The sequence below is a fragment of the Rutidosis leptorrhynchoides genome, chromosome 2, assembly GCF_046630445.1.
Source record: "Rutidosis leptorrhynchoides isolate AG116_Rl617_1_P2 chromosome 2, CSIRO_AGI_Rlap_v1, whole genome shotgun sequence".
NCBI lineage: Eukaryota > Viridiplantae > Streptophyta > Magnoliopsida > Asterales > Asteraceae > Rutidosis > Rutidosis leptorrhynchoides.
This window is the reverse complement of record NC_092334.1, coordinates 630,317,847-630,329,807: the sequence shown is the minus strand read 5'-3', so window position 1 is coordinate 630,329,807 and position 11,961 is coordinate 630,317,847.

Here is an 11,961-nt window from a genome sequence, read left to right as displayed (position 1 = left end):
GATTCTTCTTCCGGTTCCGACTCTTCTTCCGGTTCCTCTTCGGGAACTTGTGAATCAGTCCACGAATCATTCCAATTTACATTTGACTCTTCATTATTATTAGGTGAGTCAATGGGACTTGTTCTAGAGGTAGACATCTATCACATAATACCAAACACGTTAAGAGATTAATATATCACATAATATTCATATGTTAAAAATATATAGTTTCCAACAAAAATGTTAAGCAATCATTTTTAAAGAAAACACGGTCGAAGTCCAGACTCACTAATGCATCCTAACAAACTCGATAAGACACACTAATGCAAATTTTCTGGTTCTCTAAGACCAACGCTCGGATACCAACTGAAATGTCCCGTTCTTATTGATTAAAAACGTTCCATATTAATTGATTTCGTTGCGAGGTTTTGACCTCTATATGAGACGTTTTTCAAAGACTGCATTCATTTTTAAAACAAACCATAACCTTTATTTCATAAATAAAGGTTTAAAAAGCTTTACGTAGATTATCAAATAATGATAATCTAAAATATCCTGTTTACACACGACCATTACATAATGGTTTACAATACAAATATGTTACATCGAAATCAGTTTCTTGAATGCAGTTTTTACACAATATCATACAAACATGGACTCCAAATCTTGTCCTTATTTTAGTATGCAACAGCGGAAGCTCTTAGTATTCACCTGAGAATAAACATGCTTTAAATGTCAACAAAAATGTTGGTGAGTTATAGGTTTAACCTATATGTATCAAATCGTAACAATAGACCACAAGATTTCATATTTCAATACACATCCCATACATAGAGATAAAAATCATTCATATGGTGAACACCTGGTAACCGACATTAACAAGATGCATATATATAAGAATATCCCCATCATTCCGGGACACCCTTCGGATATGATATAAATTTCGAAGTACTAAAGCATCCGGTACTTTGGATGGGGTTCGTTAGGCCCAATAGATCTATCTTTAGGATTCGCGTCAATTAGGGTGTCTGTTCCCTAATTCTTAGATTACCAGACTTAATAAAAAGGGGCATATTCGATTTCGATAATTCAACCATAGAATGTAGTTTCACGTACTTGTGTCTATTTTGTAAATCATTTATAAAACCTGCATGTATTCTCATCCCAAAAATATTAGATTTTAAAAGTGGGACTATAACTCACTTTCACATATTTTTACTTCGTCGGGAAGTAAGACTTGGTCACTGGTTGATTCACGAACCTATAACAATATATACATATATATCAAAGTATGTTTAAAATATATTTACAACACTTTTAATATATTTTGATGTTTTAAGTTTATTAAGTCAGCTGTCCTCGTTAGTAACCTACAACTAGTTGTCCACAGTTAGATGTACAGAAATAAATCGATAAATATTATCTTGAATCAATCCACGACCCAGTGTATACGTATCTCAGTATTGATCACAACTCAAACTATATATATTTTGGAATCAACCTCAACCATGTATAGCTAACTCCAACATTCACATATAGAGTGTCTATGGTTGTTCCGAAATATATATAGATGTGTCGACATGATAGGTCGAAACATTGTATACGTGTCTATGGTATCTCAAGATTACATAATATACAATACAAGTTGATTAAGTTATGGTTGGAATAGATTTGTTACCAATTTTCACGTAGCTAAAATGAGAAAAATTATCCAATCTTGTTTTACCCATAACTTCTTCATTTTAAATCCGTTTTGAGTGAATCAAATTGCTATGGTTTCATATTGAACTCTATTTTATGAATCTAAACATAAAAATTATAGGTTTATAGTCGGAAAAATAAGTTACAAGTCATTTTTGTAAAGGTAGTCATTTCAGTCGAAAGAACGACGTCTAGATGACCATTTTAGAAAACATACTTCCACTTTGAGTTTAACCATAATTTTTGGATATAGTTTCATGTTCATAATAAAAATCATTTTCTCAGAATAACAACTTTTAAATCAAAGTTTATCATAGTTTTTAATTAACTAACCCAAAACAGCCCGCGGTGTTACTACGACGGCGTAAATCCGGTTTTACGGTGTTTTTCGTGTTTCCAGGTTTTAAATCATTAAGTTAGCATATCATATAGATATAGAACATGTGTTTAGTTGATTTTAAAAGTCAAGTTAGAAGGATTAACTTTTGTTTGCGAACAAGTTTAGAATTAACTAAACTATGTTCTAGTGATTACAAGTTTAAACCTTCGAATAAGATAGCTTTATATGTATGAATCGAATGATGTTATGAACATCATTACTACCTTAAGTTCCTTGGATAAACCTACTGAAAAAGAGAAAAATGGATCTAGCTTCAACGGATCCTTGGATGGCTCGAAGTTCTTGAAGCAGAATCATGACACGAAAACAAGTTCAAGTAAGATCATCACTTGAAATAAGATTGTTATAGTTATAGAAATTGAACCAAAGTTTGAATATGATTATTACCTTGTATTAGAATGATAACCTACTGTAAGAAAAAAAGATTTCTTGAGGTTGGATGATCACCTTACAAGATTGGAAGTGAGCTAGCAAACTTGAAAGTATTCTTGATTTTATGTAACTAGAACTTGTAGAATATATGAAGAACACTTAGAACTTGAAGATAGAACTTGAGAGAGATCAATTAGATGAAGAAAATTGAAGAATGAAAGTGTTTGTAGGTGTTTTTGGTCGTTGGTGTATGGATTAGATATAAAGGATATGTAATTTTGTTTTCATGTAAATAAGTCATGAATGATTACTCATATTTTTGTAATTTTATGAGATATTTCATGCTAGTTGCCAAATGATGGTTCCCACATGTGTTAGGTGACTCACATGGGCTGCTAAGAGCTGATCATTGGAGTGTATATACCAATAGTACATACATCTAAAAGCTGTGTATTGTACGAGTACGAATACGGGTGCTTACGAGTAGAATTGTTGATGAAACTGAACGAGGATGTAATTGTAAGCATTTTTGATAAGTAGAAGTATTTTGATAAGTGTATTGAAGTCTTTCAAAAGTGTATAAATACATATTAAAACACTACATGTATATACATTTTAACTGAGTCGTTAAGTCATCGTTAGTCGTTACATGTAAGTGTTGTTTTGAAACCTTTAGGTTAACGATCTTGTTAAATGTTGTTAACCCAATTTTTATAATATCAAATGAGATTTTAAATTATTATATTATCATGATATTATCATGTATGAATATCTCTTAATATGATATATATACATTAAATGTCTTTACAACGATAATCGTTACATATATGTCTCGTTTAAAAATCATTAAGTTAGTTGTCTTGTTTTTACATATGTAGTTCATTGTTAATATACTTAATGATATGTTTACTTATCATAGTATCATGTTAACTATATATATATCCATATATATGTCATCATATAGTTTTTACAAGTTTTAACGTTCGTGAATCACCGGTCAATTTGGGTGGTCAATTGTCTATATGAAACATATTTCAATTAATCAAGTCTTAACAAGTTTGATTGCTTAACATGTTGGAAACATTTAATCATGTAAATATCAATCTCAATTAATATATATAAACATGCAAAAGTTCGGGTCACTACAGTACCTACCCGTTAAATAAATTTCGTCCCGAAATTTTAAGCTGTTGAAGGGGTTGACGAATCTTCTGGAAATAGATGCGGGTATTTCTTCTTCATCTGATCTTCACGCTCCCAGGTGAACTCGGGTCCTCTACGAGTATTCCATCGAACCTTAATAATTGGTATCTTGTTTTGCTTAAGTCTTTTAACCTCACGATCCATTATTTCGACGGGTTCTTCGATGAATTGGAGTTTTTCGTTGATTTGGATTTCATCTAACGGAATAGTGAGATCTTCTTTAGCAAAACATTTCTTCAAATTCGAGACGTGGAAAGTGTTATGTACAGCCGCGAGTTGTTGAGGTAACTTAAGTCGGTAAGCTACTGGTCCGACACGATCAATAATCTTGAATGGTCCAATATACCTTGGATTTAATTTCCCTCGTTTACCAAATCGAACAACGCCTTTCCAAGGTGCAACTTTAAGCATGACCATCTCTCCAATTTCAAATTCTATATCTTTTCTTTTAATGTCAGCGTAGCTCTTTTGTCGACTTTGGGCGGTTTTCAACTGTTGTTGAATTTGGATGATCTTCTCGGTAGTTTCTTGTATAATCTCCGGACCCGTAATCTGTCTATCCCCTACTTCACTCCAACAAATCAGAGACCTGCACTTTCTACCATAAAGTGCTTCAAACGGCGCCATCTCAATGCTTGAATGGTAGCTGTTGTTGTAAGAAAATTCTGCTAACGGTAGATGTCGATCCCAACTGTTTCCGAAATCAATAACACATGCTCGTAGCATGTCTTCAAGCGTTTGTATCGTCCTTTCGCTCTGCCCATCAGTTTGTGGATGATAGGCAGTACTCATGTCTAGACGAGTTCCTAATGCTTGCTGTAATGTCTGCCAGAATCTTGAAATAAATCTACCATCCCTATCAGAGATAATAGAGATTGGTATTCCATGTCTGGAGACGACTTCCTTCAAATACAGTCGTGCTATCTTCTCCATCTTGTCATCTTCTCTTATTGGTAGGAAGTGTGCTGATTTGGTGAGACGATCAACTATTACCCAAATAGTATCAAAACCACTTGCAGTCCTTGGCAATTTAGTGATGAAATCCATGGTAATGTTTTCCCATTTCCATTACGGGATTTCGGGTTGTTGAAGTAGACCTGATGGTTTCTGATGCTCAGCTTTGACCTTAGAACACATCAAACATTCTCCTACGTATTTAGCAACATCGGCTTTCATACCCGGCCACCAAAAATGTTTCTTGAGATCCTTGTACATCTTCCCCGTTCCAGGATGTATTGAGTATCTGGTTTTATGAGCTTCTCTAAGTACCATTTCTCTCATATCTCCAAATTTTGGTACCCAAATCCTTTCAGCCCTATACCGGGTTCCGTCTTCCCGAATATTAAGATGCTTCTCCGATCCTTTGGGTATTTCATCCTTTAAATTTCCCTCTTTTAAAACTCCTTGTTGCGCCTCCTTTATTTGAGTAGTAAGGTTATTATGAATCATTATATTCATAGATTTTACTCGAATGGGTTCTCTGTCCTTCCTGCTCAAGGCATCGGCTACCACATTTGCCTTCCTCGGGTGGTAACGAATCTCAAAGTCGTAATCATTCAATAATTCAATCCACCTACGCTGCCTCATATTCAGTTGTTTCTGATTAAATATGTGTTGAAGACTTTTGTGGTCGGTATATATAATACTTTTGACCCCATGCCTTGATATCACCTCCTTGATGAACAGCTTAGCCAAAGTCTCCGATGATATTGCTTCCCGAATGGGAAGAAACAAGGCACTCTTCGTCAACCGATCAACTATTACCCAAATCGAATCAAATTGGGTTCTCGCCGTATTTGGTAACTTTGTAATGAAATCCATGATAATGTGCTCCCATTTCTATTTCAGGATTTCTAACGGTTGTAACATACCATACGGCTTTTGGTGTTCAACCATAACTTGCAAACACGTGAGGCATTGTTCAACATACTTAACAACATCACGTTTCATGCCCGGCCACCAATACTCCTTCCTTAAATCAAGATACATTTTTGTTGCGCCCGAGTGAATAGAATACTTTGACTTATGTGCTTCATCTAGTAGCACTCGTCGATGATCACCCATTTTAGGCACCCACACTCTTCCTTGAAAAGATAACAAACCATGCGGACCTAAGGTAATAAACTCCGTTTGTTCCACGATTCGTTCCTCATGCTTATTGTTAACAAAAGCTTCAATTTGAGTCTCGCCGAGCTTTACAAGAAAATTGTTAGTAATAATCATGCGTAACGATCCTACTCGTATCGCCGGATGTTGACTCTTTCGGTTTATGCATCCGCGACCACATTCGCCTTACCCGGATGATAAAGTATTTCACAATACCACATCCATCCATCTACGTTGACGATAATTCAAGTCTCGTTGATCAAAAAGATGTTATAAGCTCTTGTGATCTGAATAAATCATACACTTAACACCATACAAGTAATGGCGCCAAATTTTCAACGCATGTACAACCGCCGCCAACTCAAGATCATGAGTCGGATATCTCGTTTCGTGTTCCTTTAATTGTCGAGAGGCATAAGCGATGACTTTACCGCTTTGCATTAGAACACACCCGAGCCCATTTAAAGAAGTATCACAATAAACCGTCATGTCTTCTACACCTTCTGGCAATACTAACACCAGAGCTTGGCATAACTTCTCTTTTAATAATTGAAAGGCAATTTCTTGCTCGTTCTCCCAATTAAATCCTGCGTTCTTTCTCGTCAATTTCGTCAATGGAGAAGCAATTTTGGAAAAGTCTTGGATAAACCGACGATAATAACCGGCCAATCCGAGAAAACTTCGAATCTCCGTAGGCGTAGTCAGTCGTCCCCAACTCTTTACCGTCTCAATCTTCCCCGGATCTACTTGAATACCATTTTCGTTCACAATATGGCCAAGGAATTGAACTTCCCTTAACCAAAATTCACATTTGGAGAATTTAACATACAACTTCTCCTTCCGCAACGTCTTTAACACACTCCGCAAATGATGTTCATGTTCCTTCATACTCTTCGAATAGACAAGTATGTCATCAATGAACACAATTACCGACTTGTCCAACATAGGTTGGCACACTCGGTTCATAAGATCCATAAATGCCGTCGGTGCATTCGTAAGACCAAAAGGAATTACCACAAACTCAAAATGCCTATAACGCGTTCGAAAAGCCATTTTCTCAATATCTTCCTCACGGACCCGCATTTGGTGATAGACGGACCGTAGGTCGATTTTAGAGAAATACGTCGCACCTTGGAGTTGGTCAAACAAATCGTCAATCCTAGGCAACGGATAACGATTCTTGATCGTCACTTTGTTCAACTCCCAATAATCGATGCACATCCGCATACTACCATCCTTCTTCTTCACGAATAAAACCAGAGCGCCCCATGGTGAAGTACTCGGTCGAATGAAACCCTTCTCAAGCAACTCTTGGGTTTGATTTAGCAACTCTTGCATTTCCGTTGGTGCTAAACAATAAGGAGTTTTAGCAATGGGGGTAGCCCCCGGAACCAACTCAATGCGAAATTCAACTTGTCTTTCTGCCAGAACACCCGGTAACTCATCCGGAAAAACGTCTTCAAATTCGCTTACCACCGGAATTTCACGAACGGATGGTGGCTCATCTCGAGTATCAACAACATGGGTTTTATGTTTTGGAAGAGAAAATGGAAAGAAAAGGAAAAAGGAAATGAATTAAATGAGATATGTGGTTGAGGTTTAATGCTCCAATCAGATCCATATGCGAAAAGACGAAAATACCCTTGGACCACCCCTTTTTAAATGGGAAAAACGGATCAGATCTGCAGCTTTGTCGCGTCGCGACCTCAATTGTCGCGGCGCGGCAATACACTGGATTTTCGAGATGTGTTAATTCACTCCTGACTTTGATTTACTTTGTTTGTCACGGCGCACCCAAGATCGCCGCGTCGCGGCAATGGCCTGTAACTGACCATTTCGACAATTTTAAATCAACAATGATTTATTCGACTTATACACCTCGTTCACGCTTCCTACACATGTTTAAACTTCGTCTTTAAGTCTCACATGACTTAACACCATCAAAACCCATGCATATACTTATACATGCATGCATTCTCAACATATACTTATGAATATATCTCGTATACATCGAGTTAACACTTTATATCGTTTAATCACATAAACAAGTGAAATATAAACGTTCAAACGATTAAATAAGTACCTTAAGATACGTATGAAGAAAACGGGATGTTACAGTGGGCTAGGATCGTGAAACAACCTTTACGAAGATATTTTTTAACCTTAAGGCACAAGACGAGGTTGAGTCCGGTGCAACTCTTATCGCCATAGACAATCAAGGGTTCACCATTCTCGATAGGAATTTGAATTGCTTTGAGATCACAAAGGATGTGAGATTTCATTTTGGCTAACCAATCCATACCAATTATTACATCGAAGCTCCCTAGTTCTATAGGTATTAAGTCAATTTCAAACTCTTTACCCAATAAGTTTAACGTACACCCCCGGTAATATGTGTCGGCACTTAATAGTTTTTCGTTAGCCACTTCAATGGTGTAAGTAGTATCTAGTGGGAGTGGTGGAGTGCTAAAATAATGAGTCAAAGTCTTAAATACAAAACTCTTATCGGCACCTGAATCGAATTAGCAAGAGATATAAGAATTGTTGAGAAGAAACGTACCCGTGACTAGTTCATTATCATCTCGGGCTTCCTCGGTGTTAATGTTGAAAGCGCGGCCGCGTGCATTGGGGTTAGCTTTCTTCTTTGGGCATGCATTACTAAAATGACCCGGTTGGCCACATTCAAAACAAACACCCGATTTTGGTGCATTGGGCCCCTTTTGAGCGACTGGGGCGGCACTTCTACAATTGTTGGCCACATGACCACTTCTTTGGCACCGGTGGCAAAACGGCTTGTCACATTCACCATAGTGATGTTTGTGGCATTTGTTGCAAAAAGGTTTATTTCTGACATAACTTTTCTTGCCGTCAGAGGTGAAAGGTTTCTTGGCGGGGTTGTTGTTGTAGTTGCTTGATTGAGTGGCTTCCCATTTTCTTTTGTTGCCACCCGATTTTTCCTCGGCCTTAGGTACCGGTACTACGATTTCATCCACCGTTTCTATCAATTGGAGGGCCATATTTAAAGTGTCTTGTAGGTTAGCGGTTTTGGAAGATATTACCCCGTGTTTGATGCTCTTAGGAAGGCCATCCATGTAAAGTTCAACTCGTAGAGGCTCGGGATTTACAAGGTTTGGACACATTAGAGCTAGCTCGGCAAACTGTTGATTATAAGCGTTGAGGTCGTTTTTAATCGCTTTCAAACCTCTTAGCTCGTTTTCGAGCCTTCGAGTCTCTTCGCGGGGAAAGTATTCGGTGATCATCTTTTCTTTTAAATCGAACCAAGAGAGAGCGTGGGCTTCATCGGTACCCACCGATTGTACATACGTATTTCACCACGTGAAAGCGATACCGGCAAAAGTGTGGGTGGAGTATTTGACCTTGTCTTGGTCCCGACAAGCGCTTATGCTAAAAACGACTTTCGTTTGCTCAAACCATCGAGTGAGAGCAACCGGTCCTCCGGTCCCATCGAAAGTATAAGGTTTGCACCCCATGAAAGCTTTGTAGGAGCATCCCTCGATTGAGTTACCGGCTCCATTGTTGTTGTTGTTGTTGTTGTGGTTGTTGTTATTATTGTTGTTGTTGGATGAGTGTCCGGCCATGGCCGCATCTACGGTGGTGGCTATCATTCGTTGAAGAGCTTGTTCGGGAGTTTCATTGCGTGGAACTCGGCGAGGAGGCATTGTTCCTTCAAGACACAAGAATATCATTGATTAGTATTCTAAATAATACTAATCGTGACATGGAATAAAGATAGAGAGCAAATTTTTCCTTGACCCGCCTTAAATTCTTTAAGTCATAATGTCAGAACGTCCATATGTGTCACCGTAATATAATCCCGGCAATTATATTACCCTAATTCATATGTGCATTCGACATTATTTCATATAGTCAAGGTGGCGTGTCAATCAAATTAAACAACGTGAGATTAAGATGGAAATAAGAGTTAGATATGAATAGAAGAGTTCGAGTATAAATGCACAAGTAGTCAAATAATTCCTACTTCAAGTCTATATGCCAGCTGTAGTCTAGACTCACTAATGTACCCTATGACTCGGGGTTGACACCAATGAACTCTAAATCCCTACAACCAATGCTCTGATACCATCTGTAGCGACCCGACAAAATCGTCATTGACAGCGCCGTCTACTTAGGTCCCGTTACGCGGTCATAAGTCTTTAAAATGACGTTTGACCAAAATATGTCGCATTCATTTCAAATGTAAAGATGTTTCAAGTTTACAAAAGTAGTTCAACAACTAGTGACGTTACAACGTTTTAAGTACAAATGAAACCTATGCGACACAATTTCTAAGTAAAGTCAAAAGACGCTCCATGTATGCACGTATACTCGACATCCAAGCAAGTATCAAAAAGAGTGCGGAAGCATGTATCACATAGCGTTCAAGGACCTGAGAAAACATATAGAAAACTGTCAACGAAAAACGTTGGTGAAATCAAAGGTGTATTAGTAACGTTGTTTTTGAACCACAAGATTTAATATTTCCATAAAGTTGATTATTTAAATCGTTTTCATTCCAAAAGTTGTTGCACGTTCGCGAGCACCCAATTATCAAAACTTAACTGTTTTGTACCCTGTTACGTAGTGTTAGAACATACACTATACTCGAAAATATATTTCATGCGCTAACGGTAGCGAACCGTCCGAATGAGGGCTCGTCAAGCCCATGTGATCACATAACATAAGTTCACTTTTACACCCTGCAAGTGTAACTAATGATAATTGAATTGAGGCTTTTTGTTCTAACTCGCTGTGGAATGTTTGTTTTCGTACTTGTGTTCAAAGCATAAGAGTATGGTACGTATATGTTTCTCATCCCATGATTTAAAGTATAAAAGTTGTTGAAAAGATGGGACTATGATCTCACCTTGATTACAAGAGTATAAAATTACTTCACAAGTAAATGTGTGCAAGAACGGATGCTAGTCTTGACCTAAACAAATAGGTCGTATCAATAACGGTAAACATGATTGGTCAAAGTTGTTCAATTAGTCCTATGGCTCGTTACGACTCGATTAATATAGCATGTGAGTCAGATTGTCAAGTTTCATGCAAGATACAAGTATAAAAGCACGTTAGAATGATTGCATAAGTATTTGGTTAAGTTTGACTAAAAGTCAAACTCGGTCAAAGTCAACGGGGTCGGGTCGGGTATCCGACAATTTTTCTAAGAAAGATAAGCATATATTAGTATTTAATTATAGAGATCTTAATTCCCTTACTCGCCGACGAATTAAATCTTTTAGATTTCGAAAATTTTCTTTAAATCCCTTGAATTCCGGAATTCAACCAAGTCAACGTCAAAAGCTAAGATGCACCTTATTTTCTAAAGTCAACCCTGACTATGTCAAAAGCTAAGGCGAATCTTATTTTCCTCTTTGTAATCTTTTGTGATAGCTTCATTCGTGCTCTTCGAATAATCGAATTATTTTATCTATATTATTCAATAACGATAAAACTCTATTTATCAGCTCATACTCGTCAGGGAAACATATTTATTGTTAGCCATGACGACCTCACTCAAATTTCGGGACGAAATTTCTTTAACGGGTAGGTACTGTGAAGACCCGGAGATTTCCGAACAAATTTAAACTTTAATCTTTATATGAAATCGACACGATAAGCAGAATCTGTAATGTGAGTCTCAAAATCTTTGAACTGTTGATATGGAAAACATTTGACCTTTGACCCTCCTCGACGATTCACGAACAAATGTTAATAACTATTATGATATATATATTGTATTACATATAAAAGATATAAATATTATATGTATTATAGATATAATTATTAAATGATACGTAATTTATAATATGTTGCAAGTTATAATACAAATTGTTATTTTTATTATTACATTCATTAGTATTATCAACATTAATATTAATATTAATATTAACATCGGTATTATTAATATTATTGTTTCTAATATGAAATTGGATACATGTGACTTTTTGTATCTTAATTAATACTTGTATTATTATTAAATATTATTATTATCTCTATCAAAATATTTATCATTAATAATAATATTTATCATTCTTACATAACATTATTATTATTATTATTACTTTATCATAATCCTTATTCATATTAGTATTATTATTATTGTTATTATTAATATTATCAAAATTATGTTCTTATTATTATTAGTAATTTTATTAAAATTAATAACAATTACAAGT